Here is a 10,045-nt window from a genome sequence, read left to right on the forward strand (position 1 = left end):
TCTTTAGTTTGCTTTTGTTTGCCAAACTCTTCCCACACTGATTGCAGGTAAAACAACGCTTGTCTCTCATTTTTAAAATATCATCAGTCTCTAAATGAGTTTTGTCTTCAATTTTGACATGATGTTCCTCCTCTTTACTCCTCTCATACTCTTTAAATAGGTCTGAAATAATAATAAAAAAAAAAGTTCAGCTTTTAGTAAATCATTAAAACTCTCAGTGAAAAGGAAGTGAAAACTTTAATTTTGATGCACATTAAATGTAAAAACAGCAGATAATATTTAGATTGATCTTGTCATATTAACCTCCTAGTGTCCATTACACACAAACACATTTAAGCAGATACTTATATGATTAATCCCAGAGCATTTTGGTCATACTGATGAGACATAAATTTGAAAGCTGTAAATGGCCAGTTTCTATTTGTAATATTCGTCATCACACAAAACAACATGTTTTTGTAAAACTTGTAAAGCAGATAGGGAATGCTTTTTCATTCTGTGCCTGACTGGTAAACCTGTCAAAAAAAAAGCAGCTGAATCTCTGAGAATATTTGCCCCACAGACATGAGACATATCTGCATAACATCTGCATAAAGCCTTAAACCTGCACCTTTAGATGACAAATGTTCTCTGGTTTAGTAATCTGCATGTAACGAATGCAATGCAGAATACTAACACTTAACTGTTTCAGATCATCAAACAAATGTAAATATTAGACAAAGATAACATAACTAAATGCATTGTGCAGTTTTTAAATAAAGAATTTTATTCTTAAAAGGAGGACAAAACACTGAACTACACAGACTTGTGTGAAAATGTTTTTCCCCATTAAACATAACTTTATTTATCACACCGGGTTCAAGTTCTCTAGCCACACCCAGACCTGATAACTACCACACGTTCTCAATCAAGAAATTACCTAAATAGGACCTGTCTGAAGTAGACCAAAAGAGCCTCAAAAGCTAGACATCATGCCAAAATTTAAAGACATGTAAACACAAATGAGAAAGAAAATTCTTGTGTCATAAGTAAAAAAAAACAAAAAACAAAAAAAAACTGAATCAAATGCAGAAAAACAACAAGGGTTTATTAAGGAGTGAGAACCGGAAAAAGCAAAAATCAAAGTAAAAACCCAGTCGGGTGAGCGGTGACAGTACCCCCTCTCTCAAGAACGGCCCCTTGCATTCCCTTAAGACTCACTATGGAACTAATGAAACTGATCAATGAGAGAGCGGTCCAGAATATCCAGAGCCGGAATCCAACATCTTTCCTGTGGACCATAACCTTTCCAGTCAACCCGATACTGATAACCTCTCTACCTCTCCTCCTCACATGCAGGGGCCAGTGCACTGTGTATGTGAGTGCACCCTCAACCAGTCTGGGAGGCAGAGGAGCAGAGGTTATGGGGTGCAGTGGGGAGAGAAGCATGGGTTTGATCTTAGACACCTTAAAAAAAGACTGGATGAATGTTTTTAAACTTAGACTTAATTTGAGTTGAACCAACACTAGACTGAGCACCTTGATAATGGGAAATGGTCCAATGAAGTTGGGTCCCAATTTATGTGAGGGAAGTCTGAGAGGAATGTCTTTAGAAGACATGGCTAAAGCCATAAAGAATCCGATTCCATGGACCGAAGAATGTGAGAAGGCTTTCATAGATACAGTACATGTCCCTGTCGAAGGTCTGTAATGTTAAGCTAATTATTCATTAAAGGCCAAGCCATTCGCATACGTGACGTACTGTTCTTTGTGAGACTGAAATGTTGGTAATAGCTGTGTTTCCATCCAAAAATGAGAACTAAATTTATTTGCAAAACTGGAATATTGCATGAAAAATACACAAATAAATCAGCGTTTCCATCCAATGAATAAAAGAGAACAAAATCGTCACTTCCTGATTAACTGGTTCCAAGTATCAACAGTAAAAACAGAATTTATTACGGTAGAAGAAGTTACATGAATCTTTTGCTTATTTAATAAATGACTTTCCCCTCAGAGGACAATGAACATGTGGTGGCGTTTGAAGCCATGAGATGCAGAGAACAGACACTCTTGACACACTCCAGACGCTCTGGAGATCATTAATAATACAATAGCATGAATACTGAAATGGTTCAGGTGTTTTAGAATGACCAAAACAACATTTTAGACGCTCTGCAGTGTGCTCAGCCTGCTGGTTTGTGCATTCACACACATTTGTATCATCATATAATCTCTTATAACCAACCTTTTTTAATGCACAAACTGGAATTTGTTCAGTAAAGGTGCTTGCGTAGTTTACGTAAGTTTATCTTTTCTTATAAAATAAAAAGTTTATCCTACTCAGTTATGCGCATGTTTTTTATGCCAATATTTCAAAAGTTATGTGCATCATGACATTTCCATCAACCAATTTTTTTATGCTCATAGCCCATCCAAAATGCACTTAATAATAGGTGGCTGGAAACGTAAGGCTAAGCGAGAAAAAGGAAAGGAGACTGACAAAAACTCACGAGTTTAGAGAATAAAACCTGCTACTGACCAGGTAGGTTCACAGAGTAAGTTACCACGGTAACTGACTCGCAGTTAAAGTTAGATCTCTTTCAGAAACTAGCTTACCCTGCTTTCTCAAGTTTGACAAACCTGCCATTTTGAAATGATAACCCAGACTTTCTCTCATTTCAGGATTAAAATACTCTGAGTTTTCACTTGACCTCCTTTCTGAAACAGGGCCCTGAACTCATATGCTATTGTTTTAGAACTTCAATTGCCTATTGTAGAAATGACCAGGATTAATAAACTTGCTCCACAAACAAATGTGTTCATGACTATACATACAAAAAACAATAAAATAAGAAAATATGACTTTGCAACATCAAGCAGCATTAGGCATGGGCCAGTATAAGATTCTGACGGTATGATAAGCTTGAATAAAAATATCATGGTTGAACTGTACTTTTTCCCTTTGAACAAAATATTTTCATTGGAGAAACTTTTACAATATCTTGGAGCAGTAAACATGTCTGGCAAAATCATTCAAATGAATAATTGACAACTGCTGTCTTCATTTGTTTTAAAAATACAGATTTATTTACAATTTAAAACCTCATAATTTGGATACATTTTCTCCTGGAGATACTGTTGTCCTAAAAAACTTAAAATAAAAATTTTTTAAAAAGTATATACTGTAGGAACAATACAGCAGAAAATATTGGCGGTTTTAAAACCTTGACTTTTCTCAAACCGAGGTATACCTTGTAAACTGTCCCTTGCCTAAGCAGCATGACACGGTTTTTAGGATCTAAAAATTCATCTTTTAAAAAAAAAAGTCTCAAGCAAAAAGATTTCAATGGCGGTGCCTGCTGGTACGTGAAGAATTTGGTCAATACTGACAAACTTTACGCTCAAATGTTTGCGTATCATCAGCATGCTGTAATCCATTTCTTAAACAGCAAAAGTCATTTTTAGACTAGTTTGTTGGCCAGTTGTAGTCAGTGCAATGCTAAACGTTATTGTTCCACTATAATGTGTTTGTTTTGTCTCATGTCATCCCACAGCAACATCATATAGTTTAGAATACTGTACAATGTTTTATAATAATTAATTATTTTAGTGTCCATTTCATTCAGCATATTTAATATTGGGGGCATCCACGTTTTCTGACATACTTTAAACCAGAGTTTCTGCAGGTTTCACCAAGTTAAATTTAAGACATTAAGACATTTTTAAGACCATTATGAAATTTTAGACTCATAAAGGGCTAAAGATTTTTTCAAATGGCCCAGATAGAAAGGATTTTATTTTCCCTATCAAAAAATAAATAATAATAATTTTATACATTTAATTATACAATAATAAATGAATAATAAAAACATTTAATATTTTAGATATTTCTTAGCAAAAGATCTTAAATATTGTGTAAAAACAAGCAAGCTCTACTTCACTTTTTTCCAACATAAATTTTCTTTAAAAAAAACAAAAAAACAATTAACAAGTGCATTAAAAGTTTTTAAAAAATTTAAAAAAAAAAATATGCACAACAGTCTGTCCTCAGCAGTAAATACATGGAGCACGTTTAAACATATGTTATTGTAAGGAAAACAATTAAAGCATTATGATAAATAGAGTTAAAATGACCTTTTTGAATAAAAATTTTACTGTTTTATTGAGATGGATTGTTGGTGATTGTATGGGGTTTGACCAGATTGAGCAGCAAAACATGAACAAAGGAAAATGAAGACTTGTTTAAAAAAGATTTAAGACCTACAATACAACATTTCAGTAAATTTAAGACTTTAAGGCCTAAAATTTTGATTTTGTAATTTACAACCCCGCATAAACCCTGTTTAAACACAATAGCCCTGGTAATTAGTTTTTATAACATTAATTTAGTTCTAACTCAGAGAGAGAGAGAGAGAGAGAGAGAGTTTTAATTTTATTGCAATTTCAGCGTCTATGGCTATGTCATGGCAAAAGGAAAATAGATCAAGTAAAAATATTCTAACAATTAAAAGTCATCAACAGCAATAAATAATGTACAAGGTAAAACATATAAATAGTAATAATAATGATATTATATAAGAAAAAAATCTAAAACCGTTTTTTAGGATTTCCTTTTGATAAAAATTCTCCAACTTTAGATGGATTCACGTTTAAAAATATTTCCTTTAAAGTCTCTCCAGATAAATATTGTTGTCTAATAACATTAAAAATGGGGCATTCCACAAGAATATGTTTAACTGTTTGGTTTCTGTTGCAATAAAGGCATTTTGGTGGTTCTTCTCCTTTGAGTAAATGTTCATGTGTGAGTCTTGTGTGTTCTAACTCAGATAAAATCTGTAAGAACTAGTAACAACTACTAGAAACAAGTTTAAACCCATAAAGAAGTTGAGGGGAAAAAGGGAATTGTGATCAAAGTGACATGCAAATGGAAATTACTAAGCCAACACTATCACCGTAATAGCAGATATCTTCTATGAGAATACTGTAGGTCAAATATCGACAGCTCAGTTAAACTTTAATTTAATATTTTTAATTAATTTTATATAGCGCCTGTGCTCTCAAGAACTCTTTACAAACAGTAGAACAAGAAAAGCAATAACCTTAAGAAGGTAGAGAAAATGGGAGACTAATAATACATAAAAGAATGACAAAAGACATGAGAACAAGTAACAAAAGAAACTTGTTACTATCTTTTAATGAGTGTTATGTGCATTTAGGAGAACTAGGCAGCACACTCAGGGCTACAAGATGGATTAATTTAGTATTTTTATTATTAAAATATATCTGAATGAGGATCAAATGACTGAGTTGGTCTTTGAGAATGAAAATTAACCTGTTTGTTCCTGCAGATCTTCCTGTTTGACTGTGAATGTTTCTTCAATCTCCACATCTTCACTCTCCTCTTTAATAAACGCCATCTTTATAACAGTGTGAAGATCAGTCGCTTCAGCAGGAGTTTTTCTCTGTGTTCGGACACTTCCTGTTTAAAATGAATAAAACAATGAACAGAAACAAAAATAACTTATCTTCAACACTTGCTACAACAGTTTCTTTATATGAGAGTAATTAAAAAGAAATCAAGTAAAAGAGTGAGTCCGAGCAAGAAACAATGAGCTGATTAAAAGTAGTACTCCGTTTATTATATATAGCGATGTATACTTAGAATGGAGTGATATTACGCTATTGAATCAAGTAAACCTTCATCATTAAGACACTTATTACACACTTTTCTGTTGCTTTATTCAAACAATATAGGTAATATAAACCATAAAGTTAGTTTTATATTTACACACTCGTTCATTTAGAAGTCTGTATATTATTTACCAAGTTACTTTGAATATTCGATGCAAGTGTGGCTTGAAAACAACATTAACACTGTTTATTTGACAGTGAACACTGTTGTACTTTGATAGTCATTTGCTGCTAATATGATTTCACTATTTAGAGTTTGCAAATAATACTTTTAGGAAATTATATTAAGTGGAAGTCAGAATGTGTGAATATAAAACCAACTTTACCTCTCACGTAGACTAACCATATTCCGTACACAACGATGCTCCGTACAGATGACCTTTTAACTTTAATCTCTGAATAAATACTTATGGGTCGTAGGCAAGCTATATATCTGTGTAATCTTTAATTCTCACTTTTTCAGCCCCAACCACAACAGAGACATTCCTACAATATGTTTCCGAGTAAAATCAGTAAGTTTGCTACGTCCACCTAATGCGCTTGAAAATAGAAAGTGGGCAAGCTTAAAGTGCGAGTGTCGCCTGGGAGGGGAGACATTTAAAGCCCCGACAATATGCTTTTGCATTTAATTTATGCATCACATGGTATTACAGTCTTTATGAAGTGAATATTATGTTATCACAAATTGTTAAATAAATGATCTTTTGTTGAATAAATGCTTTGAAATGGGGATGTTTAAACATCTATTGTGGGTAAATACCGCATGTCGCAACTCTCCGCCTGAGAGACAGGCTGCAAACGCAGTTTGGATCCTCCTTTTGCAGTAATGATGTTTATATTCATAAAAGGTCAGTCAAGTTAGCTTCAATGTGCATGAATTTAATGTTTTAATATTTTAAATTGTCATGCTGTAATAAAATAAACATGATATAAAAAGTAAATGATTTTGAAGCTATTTCATTTAAAACTTTCATAAAAGGGTTATTTAATATATCATTAACTTCAAGTTAAACACAATAATGGTATATTCTGACATGAGATTTTAATAAAACTTCAAACAAAGCCCATTTTTGCCGAAAATTAAAGTTATTCGCCCTGTACGGAACACTATTTTAGTCATGTATGGAACACCGTACCTATCATCTTCCGTACACATGCGAAGGCGGTACTTTTCCCATCTTTTCTCAAAAACTACTGGTCCAAAAGACATCAATCAAGATTCGGATTGTGCAATAGGTATTCCCCCAGAGAATGAACACACAATCATGCTTATCTGGCTTTCAATGACGGAGGAGTGGTCGTTTGAGTGCGCTGAATAGCGAAAAGTGTACAGAACATGATTAGTCTACGTTATGTAAAATAGTAACGTTGTATAAAGGGTTAAAATAATATTGTCAACAGCAGGTACATAATTTAGCATCGGATGAAAAAACCCTAAACTGTAATCGGTTTATATAAGTGTAAAAGCTTGAAAACAAACCTTTCTCCTGTTGAAATAAAGCGCAAAAGCGGCGCCGCCTTATGACGTCACAGCACCCCGCCAAAATAAAAGTCATTTTGTTCAGCTTTTTTTTTGCTACTGTCATGAGTCATGACTTATTGATAAATTTCTCCCTCGTTTTCGCTTTACACTATATCAGCTCTCTCTCACACACACAGACATATTTAGTATTTGAAGTTGATCAAAACATTTTAAAGATAATTTTGAAAAACCTTTTTAATTCACTTTATGACGACTTGCATGTCTAGAACACATAACTAAATCTCATCCTTGTGATTAGGGTCTTTCCTATTTCTACAACTTCCTGAGTTTTTTATATATGAATTGTTGTCTCTTAGTGTCTGTTTCTTGTCATTCTTTATCTTCTGGAATCATATTTAACTTTACCTTAAAGAAGCATTAAAGGGGTAGTTCACAAAAATTACAATTCTGTCATTTACTCATCTCTACCAGTTCCAAACCTGTTTGAGTTTCTTCTGCTGAATGCAAATGAAGATATACTAAAGAATACATGGGGCAAAAATGTCTTCACCCAAGTAATTAACATTTTGTTTTAGTTCCTGCCTGACTGCTTGAGTCCATAAAGTGATTATTTTCAATTTACACACCGGTTTCTCTTTTCTTTCAGATTTTACCTCATAACTAGGGCCAAACAGAATCTTGACCTTTTTTGCTTTTTCTTCTGAGAATTTAGTATAAAAAATAAATAAATAAATAAAAACTGCGGATTTATGTGGTTTTATTTTGGGAGTATCTTAATTAAAAGCTTTTTACAAAGCAAATCTATCTAGATCCACCTGTTTGGTAAACAAAGCAAGTCTCTTCTATAATATCTCTACTAAAAGACAGAAAATATTACTTTACACACTGTATTGTAGAGAAATTAAATAAACATTTTCATATTAGTTAATAATATTACTGAAATTAATATAAAAAACTGAAAAAATAAATAAATGTACACACATTTATACAAGTAAATAAATAGACTCAATGATGGGCTAAAATTCTGCGGATTTCTGTGCACACAGATTTTATGTGGGCCTACTCATAACCTTCTGGCGTTTCTATAAAAAATGTCACATTCTATTGGTGCATATAAATATGCTGCTTTTACATCCATCAGGTGAGCAATCAGGGGCAATGCGGTGGCCCATGGATAGCATGTTCACCTCACAGCAAAAAGGTCACTGGTTTGAGCCTCGGCTGGGTCGGTTGGCATTTCTGTGTGGAGTTTGCATGTTCTCAATGTGTTCGCATGTGTTTGCTCCGGTTTCTCCAAGTCCAAAGACGTGTGGTATAGGTGAATTGGGTAAAAGCTCAAATTGACTCTAGTGCGAGTGTGTTTGTGTGTGTGAGTGGATGTTTCCCAGGGATGGGTTGCAGCTGTAAGGGCCTTTGCTGTGTAAAACATGTCCTGGATAAGTTGGCGGCTCATTCCGCTGTGGTGACCCCAGATTAATAGAGATTAAGCCGAAAAGAAAATTAATGAATGGTGAACAATCAGATATTTTTGCACAGCTTTTGCATTAACACTCTTATACTAGTCATGTTAGAAGTTGGAGAAAAAATCTTGTCATAGTTCACACCTTTTTGCTGGCTGTACCATTTGGCAAAATACCATGTTTTGTATTTGTCAGACCATCACTATCTCTCTCAATTGTAAAAAAACAATTTACCCCCTTTTTCTTTGCCTTTAATTAGGTTGGTAAGAGTAAAGGTTACAATTTCTTTTAACGATTGCATGTCTTCATTCACAGCTTTAAAGGGTCACGAAACACCAAAACACATTTTTTGAGCTGTTGACAGTCATATATGTGTCCCACACTGCTGAAAACACTATTAAGGCACCTATATTTCACTAAAAAGTGTAAATTGGTTGTTTTTGCGTTATTTCAAGCAAATTCGTACTTCCTGTTTGAAACGAATTTTTGAAGCTACGTCACGGTCATGACATAATAGCGTTGTATTCCAGCGTGCAGACTGGGCGTCTGTGCCAGAGTGTGTCTTATTACGTCTTACAGTGTGATGCATTATTAATGCATGAGTAAGGCTTGGTTCAAACCAATCAGCGCGCTCTATTGTGCAACTTCATTAATATTTATTACTGTGTTTACACGACATAGACGCCACGTTGTGTTGGCAAAACAAGCGTGAAGTGTTGCTTTTATAGTTTGCTGCCGTTAAGTTTCTTTTTCTCTCTGTGAGAGCTCAGACTCACGTGTGGATTAACAGTGTACGCGATGCTAGACAACAATAACTTGCGTGTCTAAGGAGGATTATTGTTTACCTGAGTGCTGTTCTCATCTGCAAACGCTGAGATCCGGATTCGCTTGTAGTATTCTCTTAATAAAGACGCAGCTCTAGTTGCTGGTGATTGTCCTGTCTCTACAGATTTGGTAAGTGAGCGACCAGTGCTCTTTGTTTTTTCAGTGTGTTCGTATCGAACTAAGTTAACTATTGCACCGTAACATGTTAGGACCACAACCAAACTTTAACCTCGTGTAGGGTTTTTAACCGCATTTTGTGACCGGAATAACACACGCGGCTTTCTGACGCTACCTGCCGTGTGCATCTAAGTTTCCGGGAAATACGGAGGTTTTTTTCTCTCATTCGCCGTGCGGTATCAAACATTGCATGAAAAATACACGCTTAGAGCAGATCCTCGAATCAAATATCTCGTTTGTCGCGAGGGGCATGAATGAATTCCCTGAATGAAAGAGCCAAACTGCAGTTAAAGTCCACCATTTAATAATTTGGCAAATAATTCCACTACAGATGTCCATGTAGGTTAAACACCATCACTTTCTCCTGTGTGTGTATTTTGACTGAAACTCACGCGTGCCCAAATAGACACTCCCACACCATCTCACT

At 34.6% G+C, this 10,045-nt stretch overlaps 2 protein-coding genes across 2 annotated transcripts in view; one reads left to right on the plus strand and one right to left on the minus strand.

Annotated features, from left to right (window-relative positions):
* Positions 1-10,045, plus strand: part of LOC137487288 (uncharacterized) — a 372,332-nt gene that overhangs the window by 229,949 nt on the left and 132,338 nt on the right. The gene's annotated exons all lie outside the window — the stretch shown is intronic.
* LOC147845203 (uncharacterized) overlaps positions 1-10,045 on the minus strand; it is a 449,333-nt gene that overhangs the window by 3,314 nt on the left and 435,974 nt on the right. The window lies entirely within an intron of this gene.

This window comes from Danio rerio, chromosome 4 (assembly GCF_052040795.2).
Source record: "Danio rerio strain M-AB ecotype USA chromosome 4, GRCz13ab, whole genome shotgun sequence".
NCBI classification, from domain to species: Eukaryota; Metazoa; Chordata; class Actinopteri; order Cypriniformes; family Danionidae; genus Danio; species Danio rerio.